Source organism: Pseudoliparis swirei, chromosome 21 (assembly GCF_029220125.1).
Source record: "Pseudoliparis swirei isolate HS2019 ecotype Mariana Trench chromosome 21, NWPU_hadal_v1, whole genome shotgun sequence".
Taxonomy (NCBI): Eukaryota; Metazoa; Chordata; class Actinopteri; order Perciformes; family Liparidae; genus Pseudoliparis; species Pseudoliparis swirei.
In genome coordinates this window covers 17,060,633-17,075,889 of record NC_079408.1, presented here as the reverse complement: position 1 = coordinate 17,075,889, position 15,257 = coordinate 17,060,633, and the positions used below count along the sequence as shown (strand labels likewise).

Sequence of the window (15,257 nt, the reverse complement as noted above, 5' to 3'; positions counted from 1 at the left end):
GCCGGCGATGGTGTGAGGCTGTGTGTGTGCGCGCGCGTGTGTGTATGTGTGTGTGTGTGAGACGGAGGGAGGGAGGGAGACGTAGTCTACTCCTGCTCCCTCTGCACCCTTCCCCCACACAAGGTGTCTCTGACACTTCCTTCTTTTTGAGTGATCAGTCTGTGAATAAGTAAGAGTTGGGAATAATAAGGATCATTATAAATGTTTTATTGTAGTCTGGCCTTAACCAGAGCTGCTCCACAGGGTACAAGAGTGGTGACGTTGTATGTCAGGCTGGATCAAATGATGCCGTTTGAAAAGTACTTAGGTACCTGAGGTTTGCTTTATTGTATTATTTATTTAATTGTATTACCTCTAGAAACAGATAAATGCATATGAGTCCCTATGAGCGCCTTCAAGCCTCCTACATGTTGTAGATTGAAAGTTTCATAAATACACTTCAGGAAATGTAAGAATATATAACTGGTTGAAAAAAGAAAACACATATTAAACCATAATGATTGTGTGTATCTTGTAATCATTTCGAACATGAGGCTTTAGAACTGTGTCTACTACCGCGCACTTGAGCACTTCGAGCACTGACTTTCAGTGTTCGAAGTGCGCCACTGAAAAATCCAGCAGAATTCAGAGCACTGAAAGTACCCGGATGGTGCACTGCAAACGGGTAAAACATGTAAAACGATGGACACTACTCGCACTAAGCGGCCGCCATCTTGGCGACGTAGCGGAAGAGGAGGAGCCATTTCGCCAGCTTTTCATTTTATTTCTAAAACAATGGCGGACAGCACAAGCGGTAGACCACGAAGCTACAGACCGTAAATGTAAGTATCAGCGGTTATTACACATTGTACTGGTATTACAATGTACTACTAACATGCCATTCTCAGATTAGTGAGCATACCTAGGTAGCATTAGATGCCATTGGATCTGCATGGCAGTTATGATAAACTAGCTGGCTAATCCACCACCCGGCCAGTCCGACGAAGGTGCACTTTTATCGGACACTTTTCGCTTGACGAGCCGGGCAGGTGGCGGCTCCAGGCGCTTGCTCCAGCGGCAAGTCCGACGACAGATAGCTATGTCAGTCATCGGACAGTGTTAAACAACGGCTGTTCTGTTAACCAATCGAAATAGCAATTTTAATAATAGATTAACAATGGATATGCTCAGTTTAATAACGGGTTAACATGACACCGAACGTTTGCACACGCCGCCCGATAATTAATACCGTTACGATAGCTATCTAAGCTTGTCCTTCTAGAAATAATTGTAGCTTTCAATCATCGTTGTGTGTTGTTTTTTTAATGTCGTGTATGTATTAATTTAAATGTAATCGTGGTCTGGGACAGAGCACTGAATGGCTATCCTATTTCTGTTACGATCTCAGACACTTAGGAAGTAGGACCCAATTGCACGACCCGGGAGACAGAGATAAAGTATTTGTAAGTACTTTATTTTTCGGTTCTGCAGTGAACAAAATGAAAGCGCTCACGTAGTGAGGGATCAAAAACTTTTCAAGAGCACAACATAACCCGACCTGATCATGGCAAAAGACCAGACGAACTGACAAGGAACACTGGGAGACAGGGGAATTTAAGCACATGGTAACAAGACACAGGTGGGACCAATCAGGGCGGGGCTGACACTGATGAGTATAGGAGACAGGTGTGATGACAGGTGAAAACAATCAGGAAGCCTGGAATGAGAGAAAGCGAACATAAATGACCTGAACCTCTCTAGCATATCTGTCGGTGCACAACAGTACCCCTCTAGGGCCAACTCCTGATGGCCCAGGCTGATTGTAAAAGTCGTGGATAAGAGTCTTGTCTACGATAAATGAAGCAGCTATCCAGCTTCTAGCCTCAGGACCGTAACCCTTCCAGTCTACCAGTGCTTGCCTCCCCTATTACGGACCTCCAGTAGCTTACGGACCTTGGCGTCACCCCTTCAAAGAACTGGGGCGGTGGAGGCTTGGAGGCGGGAACAAGTGTGCTCTCACACACCGGCTTGATTCTACTAACGTGAAACGTTGGGTGCACTCTCAAGGTCCTGGGGAGTTGCACCGGCGCCGCGCGCCGGTTGATGACTCTGGACACTGGAAACGGACCCACAAATCGGAGCCAGTTTCTTTGAGGCGACATGGAGTGGTAAGTCTTTGGTAGAGAGCCAAACCTTTTGGCCTGGACTGTAGGAGGAGCGACCATGAACGTCCGCAACAGCCTTCATCCGAGCTGAACGGAGAAGAGACCACCAGCCCAAACTCTGCGACAACGTCTGATCATGGCATGTGCCGATGGAACCATCACCTCTTCCTCGTTGTTAGGGAAAAGTGGAGGCTGGAAACCATTGACACAATGGAATGGAGAGAGACCTGTGGCGTGGGAAGGGTATTGTGGGCAACCTCGACCCATGTGAGGTGGTCACTCCAGGTGGTCTGGTTCGGAGGCGGAGGCGAGACAACGTGGCGTAGTCTCTAGTTCTTGGTTCAGACGCTCCGACTGTCCATTTGACTGAGGGTGATATCCTGATGACAGGCTGACGGTGGCACCTATGAGTCGACAAAACTCTTTCCAGAAGGCGGAAATGAATTGTGGACCCTGTCGGAAACAATGTCATTAGGGAATCCATGGATCCTGAATCGTGATTCATCATGACCTCTGCGGTGACTTTGGCAGAGGAAGCTTGGTCAATGGGATGAAGTGAGCCATTTTTGAAAATCGATCAACCACTGTTAGAACCGTAGTCTTGCCTCTGGATGAGGGAAATCCTGTCACAAAATCCATCGAAATGTGTGACCAAGGACGATGGGGAATCGGCTGGAGCAAGCCCATCTTAACTTGAGATGAGGTCTTATTACACGCACACACGGACAAGCCGCTACATACTGCCACATTTTTCTTCATGGATGGCCACCAGAAACGTTGTTGAATCCTGAACATTGTTCTTGCTACTCCCGGATGGCACGAAAGCACAGATGAGTGAGCCCAGTGGATGACCTTGGGTGAAGAGCCTCAGGAACAAACAGCAGATTGTTGGGACACTCGCTAGGCGCTGGATTCATGACATTTGCCTCTTTAACGTCTGACTCCACTTGCCAGGAAAAGGCTCCGATCACCCGGTTAAGTGGAAGGATGGTCTTGGGCTCTACCGCAAGTGGTTCGGGATCGTAAAAGACAAAGCATCGGGTTTTGATTCTGAGACCGGGGCGAAAAGAGAGTGTGAAGTTGAATCTACTAAAGAAAAGTGTCCACCTGGCCTGACGGGAGTTGAGACGCTTAGCCTTTCTTATATATTCTAGATTCTTGTGATCTGTCCAGACTAAAACGGTTGCTCTGCACCCTCCAGCCAGTGTCTCCATTCCTCACAGCTAACAATTCCTTGTTTCCCACGTCATAATTCCGCTCTGCCGTTGTCAACTTCGCGACAGGTAAGCACATGGATGCATCTTGTTGTCTTCTGCAGAACGTTGAGACAGTACTCCTCCAATTCCCTCATTGGAAGCATCCACCTCGACCATAAACTGGCGCTGGGGATCTGGAATGGTGAGTATGGGAGCTGATGTGAATCTATCTCTGAGAAGTTTGAAAGCAAGATCCGCCTGGGGGTCCACTTGAAGGAACCTTAGGAGAAGTCAGAACATGCAGAGGAGCAGCAACAGAACTGAAATTCTAATAAACTTCCTATAGAAGTTAGCAAATCCTAGGAACTGCTGAACCTTTTCCTGGAGTCTGGTGTGGGCCACTGGGATACTGCACTGACTTTCAGGATCCATTTGGATATGATTAGGTGAGACTATGTATCCTAAGAAAGACACCTCTTCTGTGTGGAACTCGCACTTCTCTGCCTTGACATATAGCTGATTATCCAGTAGTTTCTGCAAAACTTGGCGGACATGGTTAACATGAGATTTAGCGTCTGGGGAGAAAATCAGTATGTCATCCAGATACACAAACACTGAAATATTCAAGAATTCCGCAAAACCTCATTCACAAAAGCTTGAAAACAGCCGCATTGCACAGTCCAAAAGGCATTACCAAGTACTCATAGTGACCATTCTGAGTGTTGAATCCAGTCTTCCACTCATCCCTTGTTTTATTCTAACCAAGTGATATGCATTTCTTAAATCCAACTTGGTGAATATCTTGGCCGTTGAAGCAGTTCAAAAGCAGATGACATGAGTGGCAGAGGATAGCGGTTCTTCACCGTAATGTCATTTAGTGGACTGTAGTCTATGCAAGGTCTCAGAGACCCGTCTTTCTTTCCCACAAAGAATCCCTGGAGCGATGAAGGACGGATAATCCCTGATTTGAGTGAAGAGGAGATGTATTCATCCATTGCTGTTCTCTCAGGTCTCGAAATCGAGTAAAGTCTCCCCTTGGGAATGGGGCTCGGTAAGAGATCAATGGGACAGTCAAAATCTCGGTGAGGAGGTAGCGACAAGGCTTTAGACTTGTTTTAAATCATGGTAACAGGAAGGTACCTTGTGTAGATCAGGATAGTCAGGGTGATCTATAATGATCCTACTAGAGTCTGTTGGTGCATTAACAGGTTGCAGTTTACACCTGCCCTTACAATCCTCTCCCCATTCCTTAACTTTCCTGAAGGCCAGTCTATGTGAGGATTGTGGATCTTCAACCAAAAACCCCAAAATAATCGGGTGCTGAGTCGACTCAAAATATGAAATTGCATGCTCTCGGTATGGTCCTTATTTATAGTAATCTGTATGGGCTCAGTGCAATGGGTAACTGTGAACAACAAGCGGCCGTCTAAGGCACTGGCACTAACAGGATGAGATAGCGGGACAGTTTTTATTTTTAGCTGTTTGACTAGGCCCCAGTCTATAAGGCTTTCGTCAGCCCATGAGTCTATTAACACACCCTGGTCAATGGTCTGATTGTTAATACAAATGTCTACCTGAGTAACAGGTCGAGGAGGGAAGTCTGCGGAAACTTGCTCACCAGCGCCCTCCTTTTGACTGGTGAGCACGATCTTTTCCCGGGCATGAAGCGAGTTGATGACCCGGCTGGCCGCAGTAGAAACAGCAACCCTCCGTGAGCGGCGCTGCCTCTCCTGCAGAAAGCCTGGTTCTTCCAAGCTGCATGGGTTCACGGAGTCATTCGGAAGTGTAGTCCTCAGATGGTCCGGTAACATGAGCTGGAAATCCTCCGCTGGCGGCGCAACCCTCGGCGAATTCTGGAAGCTGGGAATAACATCTCGGTTTCTCTCTTTCGAGCGGTTATCGATCCGGATGGCCACAGCGATGAGGATTCCAGATCCCGGGTGTCTCCAGTGGAGCCAGCTGGTCCTTTATCGGTTCCGAAAGTCCTGTCATGAAGGCATCACGAAGAGCGGAACATTCCATCCGCTGTCCGCTGCTGCTGTACGAAACTCGATGGCATAATCAACCACCTGACGGTTGAGCTGGCGTTTGAAACAGTCTTCTGCTGGCCTCCGTAGCAGGCGATGAGTGGTCAAAACGCCTCATAGTCTCTATGAAATCGGCCAATGAGTAACATAGTTCGGTGTCTCTAGACCATTCTGCAGTAGCCCAGGCTGCAGCTCTTCCCGTTAAATGAGACACAATAAACGCCACTTTACCATGCTCAGATAACAAAGCTGCTGGGTTGTGTTGAAAATGCAGATCACACTGTACCAGAAAGGCTCTGCAATTCGAAGAGTCTCCGGAAAATCTCTCCGGAAGAGCCAGCGGGAGGAAACAGCCTGACCTGGGTCGTCAGCTGGAGTATTGACAGGCAAATTCTCAGCTGTGGATGGCGTCACCGGAGGAGCAGTCTGTTGATGAGTGAAAAATTATTCATTTGGGCAACCAGTTGTTGCATCTGTGTAGATAATTCTTCCTGAACCCCCTGGCGTCCTCTCAGCTCTTGTATTTCGGCTGACTTTGTCCAGTTTTTCCTCGTGATGAAAAATCGTCACGCCCTGTACCGACAGAGCGGCGTGAAGCGTTCTTCTGGGTCCATAATGTGGTCAGTTCGTTCTGTTACGATCTCAGACACTTAGGAAGTAGGACCCAATTGCACGACCGGAGACAGAGATAAAGTATTTGTAAGTACTTTATTTTTCTCTTTCTGCAGTGAGCAAAATGAAAGCGCTCACGTAGTGAGGGATCAAAAACTTTTCAAGAGCACAACATAACCCGACCTGATCATGGCAAAAGACCAGACGAACTGACAAGGAACACTGGGAGACAGGGGAATTTAAGCACATGGTAACAAGACACAGGTGGGACCAATCAGGGGCGGGGCTGACACTGATGAGTATAGGAGACAGGTGTGATGACAGGTGAAAACAATCAGGAAGCCTGGAATGAGAGAAAGCGAACATAAATGACCTGAACCTCTCTAGCATATCTGTCGGTGCACAACAATTTCTGTTTCCTGCCCCAGAGACGTTTCCTGGAGGTGCTGCTGGTCCTCTGCTGCCCTCCCGACATCTGGCTCCAATGACCTCTGGCACATCACATCCACCTCCAGGGCCTTTAAGAAGATGGACCGCCATCGCGTCTTCAGTATCCCGAAGGACCTCTCCACAACACACCTGGCCTTTGACAGGCAGCGGTTGTAGCTTGGAGATGGTTGTGGACAGGCTGCCTGAAGGGGGTCATGAGGCAGATGGGTTGGGACAGGCAGGGGTAGCCACCATCCCCAAGGATACAGTATCCTGGTGGAGGGGATGACTGCTCATAGAAGATGGGGCTGTTATTCAGGACCCTGGCATCATGCACTGAGCCCAGGGCCTGTCGAAGGCCCTGGCCACCACCCGATAGGAGGTGGCGCTGGCAAGCCAAAAAATACAAACTAGACAGGAGATCTCGGGGCCCCAACCGTGGTCAGTCAGCGCCCAGCACAGCCATGAGGGCGTTGAATGACTCTGGTGAGCCTGAAGTCCACCCTCATGTCACTGTGGCCATCACAATACAACGCCAGCAGTGGCATTGCAACATGGATACGGCAGCGCCGCCTGGGACTGGGTGGCTGCTGTAGAGTGTGGGGAGGGGAGGGGAAGGGAAGATTATATTAATATGTAAGTCATTTTATCAATAAAATGTTGTCATTGAGGTTTTGTAGTCTTTTATTGCGTTTTCTGATTTATATTAGAATTGATGCATGTTTGTAACAATAATTAATATGCCTGTGTGTTCAATTGCTAATTGATTCCTGTATCAGGGTGAACTTCACTACAACAGAGATGTGTATAAAAGTACAGTCAGTCAAAGTAGGCCTATTACTGTGTGAATTCAAGCAGATGATGACTATCATTTCAGTGGATAATTCTTAAAACTAATTGGAATCTAGGGACAAACATGTACAGATTTGTCATGTTTTATTTCCATATGGCGTGTATGTGGATTGCAAAGAAGAAGGCTACTTCTGACAAAGATAATTGAGTATTTAGCATACCTAGCGAGGAGAATTTAATTGCAACTACTACATGAAGCTATGCTGTGAAGGTAAGGCAAAATCACACAATTAAATTTACATATACCATCTCGACTTCAGCCAGAAGGCGGAGGCTCCTGCCGCGATTGTGGAGGTATCGCAGTTTCCACATGGGGTGGAGAAAGGTAAACAAGGGGCAACAAGAGGGCAAGAAGTGCATTCATTTGGTCACTTTAAGGGTTAGGGTATCGCAAGCAGATTTGCATACGTCACTCCCGGCTTAATTTCGCGGGTGCCGTCAACAGATTTGCGTCCGTCACTTCCGCCAAGTGGTGAACGGTTAAGTGTTCCATTTGAGACAGCACTTCATCAGCGACGCAGTGCACTGCAATGCAGTGCACTGAATTGCAGTGCACTGCATTGCAGTGTACTTCGTTAAGTGGTAGTAGACACAGCCATTATTGAATATGGGTAAGGAGTGGGCGTGGTCCCTGTGACGTCAACCATTGGTATGTGGACTGACATGAGAGGGGGAGTACAACTGAATGCTGAATAAGACATTTTGAGGGAACCAAATGGTTACAAAGAACTTTTAATCAGTGAAAAACCCAGTGACGGAATTACAGTTCTAAAACTAAAAACTGGCAACAAATATGGAGATCTGTCGGTCACAAGGTTGCCCAAAAGCATCCCCTGCTTTATGGTCTGTTTGACCCTAAATGGAAAATAACTTAATAAATGAACATCATGCTGTACTGAATACAACTTGAAATAGAGCTCGAGACTATAAACTCATGTTTATGATGTTTACTGAGGGAATAAATCAGAGAAGTAGAGTTGTTTTTCTCATAGACTTCTACAATCAGACTTCTTCCACCAAAGGAGTCGCCCCCTGCTGGCCATTAGTAAGAATGCCCTCTGAAGGGGATAAGACCACATTATCTTACTCTGGCTACCACACTGAGAAGGGATTACTATGTCAGTGATATCATAATAAAAACTGATTAAGTATTGGAGTCGTGTTTTATTTTCAAAATAAGATAAAGAAGGTAAGTAAGTAAGTAATTTATTTCCATAGGTACCTACATAACGTGTACATACTGACAGACATTAACAACAACAAAAATGTACGAATGGAGGACCGTCCAAAGACCGAGGTCTGTAGGCTCCTCTGAGATGAGGAGTTGGACGGCCCCTCCCCGAACCCTTTAACCCCCCCCCCCTCTCCAAACTACAACAGGCACACAGACAGTACACACACATATGGATCAAAACATAAAATGTCGTACAAGCAACAACAACAACAAAAACCAGAACAGGAAAAAGAAAAAGAAAACAAAAGGTACATTAGTTGTGCCGGTTCCGGTCGGTTGCAACACACTGGAAGCAGTATAACACAATCCATAACCCAAGCATAACATCAGGCAGGAGGCATCGGGAAAGAGGCGGGGCCATTGGGAAGGAGGCCAGGTCTAGGCCAGGACCCAGGACCAGCTTCAGACCCAGCCAGGTCCAATGGACCCTATGAGACGTGAAGTCACAAGGACTCTGGAGAGGAAGCAGAGTTAATAATGTGCGATGGAGAGATGTAAATGTATCCATAAGTAGAGGGAGAAGAGGAAAGAGATGCTCAGTGTATCCTAAACGTCCCCCAGCAGCCTATAAGCCTATAGCAGCATCTCTAGGGGCGGGACCAGGTGAACCTCAAGTGGTTTAACTTTTCACCTGGCTGCAGTACAGTGGGCTCCAGGGCATTTTTACATCACTGGGGTAAGAGGTGCAAAACAGCAAGTTTGTAAAAATAAAAAAACAACTACTACTCCTAACTACTTTTAAGCCTGGCATTAAATTCCAAACAGTGGTTCCCAACCTTTATTTTTTTGTTCTTTGGCCAGGGTAATTATCAAATTCAATGGTTCTCAAAAAGGGTTCCATGTGCCCCTGCGTGAAGGCACTCCAGGGGATACGTGAGATTACACAAAAATCTTTTAAAACTAGTTATTTAATAAATATTCAATAAAATATAAGTGTACGTTAATAAACTAATTGTTATACATTCTATATTAAATCAGACGCGCATGGCACAACGCTGTCTTTTTTCAACCAAAAATGATTTTGCGCTTTCTTATATGTTTAAAATTCTTTAAACACATATTGAAGGGTTTCAAATGACTTGTGTTCGTACCAAAAGGTTGAAGCCGGTGCGGGCCGGCTGCGGTTCCCGGTCGCCGGATGGGTCGGCACCGCCAGCCCCGTCTGGCTACCAGCCCAAGCCCCAGCAGCCCTCGCCGTGCCTGTTCGGTATTCCCTGTGACCTGTCGGAGCCCCGGCCGTTCTCCACTGCCCCCTGGCAGCCGCCGACGTTCCTGTCCGGTATTCCCTTTGTCCCGCCGGCTCGCGCTGCCGCCTCGGTGCCGCAGTCGCCACCGGTTCCCACTGCCACCTCCGCCGTGCTGCAGTTCCGGCCGATCCGACCTCCCCGTGTCCCTTCTCCGTCCTTGTTGACTCTAGTTCCCCATGCCCCTTCCCCGTCCCAGTCGGCGCTAGTTCCCTCTCTCCCATCTCTGTCCCGGCCAGTCCCAGTTCCCCGTGCCCCGTCTTTGCCCCGGCTGGCTCTAGTCCCTCCTGTTCCTATTCCGTCCCCTTCCCGCCCGGTGGTAGTTCCCTGTGTCCCAGCTCCCCGTGTTCCACCGCCGTCCCGGCCGTTTCCCCCGTCCCACTCTCGACTGTCCCGTCGCTGTCCCCCCCTTTCCCGATTCCGGTTCCCAGTGTCCCGTCGCCATCTCGTCCGGCTCCAGTTCCCAGTGTCCCGTCACCATCCCAGCTGGCTCCAGACCCCGGCCTCTCCTGTGCCCGGTACCCCAGCTACCCATCCCTGTACTCCGGCCCGCCCTCCGGCACGCCTTTCGCCTGGTGGTCGCCCGCCGGCCCACCCCCCAGAATGCTTCTGCCATGCCCTTGGTCCCTCCGCCGGCTCCCCTCCACCCACCCTTGTTGATCCTTTGGGACGTCTGGTATCCGTCCCTTAACCCTGTAAGACCCCTCGTTGTAATATTACAACGTCACATTTATCTCTCTAAAAAACACATTTGCAAAAACGTTTTTTGGGGAAAGACCATATTTACATAGTCAATGGGTCCTATTGTCTTGCCTTGCAATGCCATTGGATTGTAAATGTGTATATAGGTCTGGCCATAAGGCCATGAACTCACTCTACCTGCAAACTTTCCCAGAAGCACATCTCCTTGTTTCATTCAACTGGTTATATCAACATTCCATCCATCCATCCATTCTCATCCGCTTATTCCGGGGTCGGGTCGCGGGGGCAGCAGACCCAGCAGGTTGACCCAGACATCCCTCTCGCCCGCGACACTTTCCAGCTCATTCTGGGGGATCCCGAGGCGTTCCCAGGCCAGCCGGGAGATATAATCTCTCCAGCATTGAAGTATGTAAATTCTATGAAATATTTTTTTGGGTGATTGTTAGAATATGTAGTTCATGTAAATACTAAGTTATTGTGGAATTAATGCATCACATTAGATTTTCAGCTTGTTATGTCATTGTTGTAATTTTACAACGTTGGGTGAAAATGGTAGCTAAAATAGCAGGTGCACCTTGCACACTACATGGAGACATTCCACTTCTCGGATGTTCAGATACAGGATAAATATAATGTATTTGATGATTCACACTTTACAAAAGGGTTATTTGTTATAATTTTAAGTTTAGACCATATTTGAATAATTCTAAATGGGTTAGGGTAACCCAAACCCTATGTTATTTCTATGTTCGCAGTGAGATATAGTCGACTGTTTTTTTTATCTGGACTTTGTTGGTTTGCCCAAATATCTCCTTGTTACACAAGCCAGATAATGTGTGTAGAATGCTTTGGAGGATGGTTGTTCAGGGACAAGTGTAAATGTTTTGGAATGTGGGAGTTGCATGTATTTTGCATTGGTCAGGGAGAGGGTAAATGTTTTGGAATGTGGGGGTTTCATTTATAATACATTGTTCAGGGAGAGGTGTAAATGTGCTGGAATGTGGGGGTTGCATTTATAATGCATTGTTCAGGGAGAGGTGTAAATGTTCTGGAATATGGTGGTTGCATTTATAATGCATTGTTCAGGGAGAGGTGTAAATGTTCTGGAATATGGGGATGTAAGAGTTCTGGGGGGGTTGTATTTTCCTTTTGTAAATGTAAGTAGAGAGCACATTAGGCTAGCCAGACAGTATTGTGTGCCATCAGTGGAGTGTATTGCCTGAATAGGATTAATTTGCATTGGAATTAGTTATACTTGAACATTCTCTAACTATTGTTTCCATTTCAGAATGCCACCAGCAAGGAGAGCAAATGCTGAAATTCTGCTACCAACTAGGCCCAACGTTGCAATATTACAACGTTTCCCTAAAAACGTACAAAAACATTTTTTTTTAATTAATCCTTCATTATCTGCATCAGAAGACTCTTACAACATCATCTGACTTTAAAAAAAAAAAGTTTTAGATATTATTTCTATGCTTGGGTTTTACAGGGTTAAGAAGGGGGTACTGCAACACCCGGTTCTGTTTCTCCTGTGTTCCGTGTCTCCTCTGTCTTCTCTGTCTTAATTGCTTAATTCCCTGCACCTGCCCTCAGCCACTCTTGTCTCGTTACTGTCTGATGTCGTACACCTGATTCCCCCCCTATATATTGTGTTAGTCTTTCCCTTGTCTGCTGTCGGATTGTCGTCTCTAGTTCCGTGTCTTTTTCCCGTCGTCCTGTCTGTCGTATCTGATCCTGCCTGCTTCGACCCTACCTGCCTGCCCTGACCGACGATCCTCTGCCTGCCCCTTTTGGACCTTGTTTTTTTGTAAACTGTTTTGCCTCATTAAAGAGTGCTTTTTTTGTTATTTATATTGCGTCCAGCCTGTCTCTCTGCGCCTGAGCCTCACCCCGTCACAAAGACCTGACAGAACCTTCCTTTTTGTGTGAATAGTCGAAGGAAAACACAACATAATGACAACATTGGAAAAAAATGCCTTATATATATACTATAACTAGTTTTATATTTAGTTCTGAGATGGACTGGCGGGCTGTCCAGGGTGTAACCTGCCTTCGCCTAATGTCAGCTGGGATCGGCTCCAGTGCCCTGAGACCCGAATGAAGGATAAGTGGTTTGGATAATGAATGAATGAATATAAATATAATGCATTTTGATTTGGGCTAAAAGAATATTTCACAGGGGGTACAAAAAACAAAATGCATTATATATATCTGTTATGTAGGACAAGGTGTTAATATCCATTTCTGCATATGCTCGAGACTCTGTGGGCTGGTCGAATGATTGATGGCATCCTATGGGTTAACAAGTGGGCGCCCTCCTTCTTCGATGTTTCGCTGATTGACCCACGACATCTCCAGAGGGTTCAGCAGTGAGATCCGGCGTCCCGGGCTCACTCCCTAGATGCCATCACTCATCCGACAGCCCAGGCGGAGTCCTTCCTCTTTATCCACAGCCACTGACTTCCCTTTTCAGCAGCCCTGGAAAGGTCTTTGACTGCCTGCCTGTCGGCCTTCCCCCGCACTCCCATCTTTTGAAGAAGCCTGGATGTTAAGGTGGCTACAAATCCTCTGCAGCCTACTTCAACTGGGCAGAGCTTAGCTTTCCAGCCTCGTTGTTGTGCGTCTGCTGCAAGGTCCGCATACCTTAGCTTCTTGCGCTCGTAGGCCTCCTCCACCGCACTCTCCCAGGGCACCGTGAGCTTGACGATATAAACCTGCTTGAGTGAGGCCGACCAAAGCACAAGGTCTGGTCGCAGATTTGTTGTTGCTATTTCTGCTGGAAAGCGGAGCTTCTGGCCTAGGTCTGCCAGCATCTTCCAGTCCCGTGCCCCACTTAGCTGTCCAGTTTCTGGTCTTGAGGTGGTGAGAGTGACTTGGCCCCCGCCCTTCCGGACAAATGTTGTTGCTGGCCTACGAGATGGTGGAGGAAGGGCATTGACGCTCATCCGTCGATTCTCCAGCACAGCCGCAAGAAACTGTAGCACCTGGTTGTGCCGCCAGGTAGGGATGGGTATCGTTTTTTTTCTTTTTCCGATACCGGTGCCTAAACGGTGCCTGAACCGATACTTTTTTTTTTTTAACGCACAATGAGGACATTAAAAACCTCTTTGGCCATATTCCCTGTAGAAGCCGTTATCATGGAGCACTGACAAACAACGGATATCAGACTGTTAACATACACAATATATGTTCTCCATTATATGATGTGATATGTATCGTCATGTGCAGCCCTTATAGGGTTAATCCTGTCACTGTGTTGATGGGCAAAGAGAACAACCAATCAGAGGGACTGAAGATGACACGTGACAAATAAAGTTTTGCTTCTGACAGTGGCAGCGAGAGTTACACTGAAACAAAGTGATGCCCCACGGTTTTTATTCCTCCGTCATTATATTCCCGGTAACACCGGGTATACAGCCGGGACCGCTGGACATCAACACATCTGCTAGCAGACTGTCACGCTCGTAGCTCGTAGCTAGCGCTAGCTACGAGCTAGCTTAAACATGGTTATAATGGCTAATTTGTTATTTCTTGGCCTACTTTTATGAATGCAAGACTTGCAATCAACGTTCCGGTACTAATCTGAGTTCAGGCTGCTCTTTTATTCATCTGTCTCCACGTGTTCAGGGGGACCGGTGACTGTCTCCCCGTCCTGCTGTGGGTTTTTTACCTTAAAGATAAAGCCCCGCGAGTTCAATTATCAGACCAACTCCAATGACCACAGATGACAGACTCGGGCTCGTAGTTTTACTTGCTGCCAAGGAGAATGCCTGAGCTGTGCCTCTGCACGTCTCCAAAACACTCTGGCTCAATTCTCCCCCGACAGTCCTTTTATTGAAGCAAGTGGTTATACAAAACAGGATGAGGTCTCTTATCAGTATGAGCTTTATATGACCCTGAGTCCTGTGTGGTGTGGGTTAGGGTGAGTTATGTGGGGAGACCTGAAATAAAACCTTGTTCCTGTGTCTGCTCATTAACCAGATGTGACCCTGGAACCTTTTGCTCTCAGGGTGACCGGTATAGAATAAATAACACAGCAATAATATGATTGTAATTATTAATCTTCTTCTAATAATTACAACCCCGAGGAGTAAACAATAATTCATAGGGCGTACATTCTTTAATACAAATTGAAAACACATGCCAGGACTCAAGTCTCACGCATTGAGCGTGAGACTCACGCATTTCGGTCTCAACTCACGCACTCCCGCCACACATTGTATTTCTCACGCTGAAAAAACTCTCGGCTATATAATGTTTGAACGTGCCACAGCGCGCAAACATGAGCCGCGCTGTCCTCACCATGGAGGAATCAAGCGCTCCCCTGGAGTTCTGCTGTGAGGAGCCACTTATCAGCCAATCAAAAAAAAGAAATTGGCTACACAATAGCCAATCAGAAAAAAACCTGTATCTGTTGTATCTGGGTAAGATTTAATCCAGCAACCAATGAAAATAAAGCATCCTGGAATTGCGTGCGACTGACTGATATCCGAAAAATTCATGTAATTTGCATGCAAAATAGGTCTACCCGAACCAGCGGACACAAAATTCAACCCGCGGCAACACTTCAAAAGTAGCCCAATTCCGCGGGAAAACCGCGGACCTGGCAACACTGTCGACACGGGTTCACGTAGTCACACACGGCGCATGCCTCCGCTGTCAAACTTAAATATGAGAGGCTATCGTAACCTGCTGACAGTCCACCAGGATGTGCTTTAGTGTAGCTGGAGTCGGGCAGAGGGAGCATGTGGGGTCTTCTCCGTACCACTGGCTAAGATTCTTGGGAGACGGCAGTACATCATAAGTGGCCCTGA

General features: G+C 47.2%; 1 long non-coding RNA gene across 1 annotated transcript; it reads left to right on the top strand.

Moving 5' to 3' along the window:
• The first annotated feature begins 584 nt into the window (after positions 1 to 584).
• On the top strand, positions 585 to 7,078 carry LOC130211830 (uncharacterized). The gene is made up of 2 exons (XR_008835177.1): positions 585 to 821; positions 6,408 to 7,078. It is a non-coding gene; the product is annotated as an uncharacterized LOC130211830 (long non-coding RNA).
• The last annotated feature ends 8,179 nt before the right edge of the window (positions 7,079 to 15,257 follow it).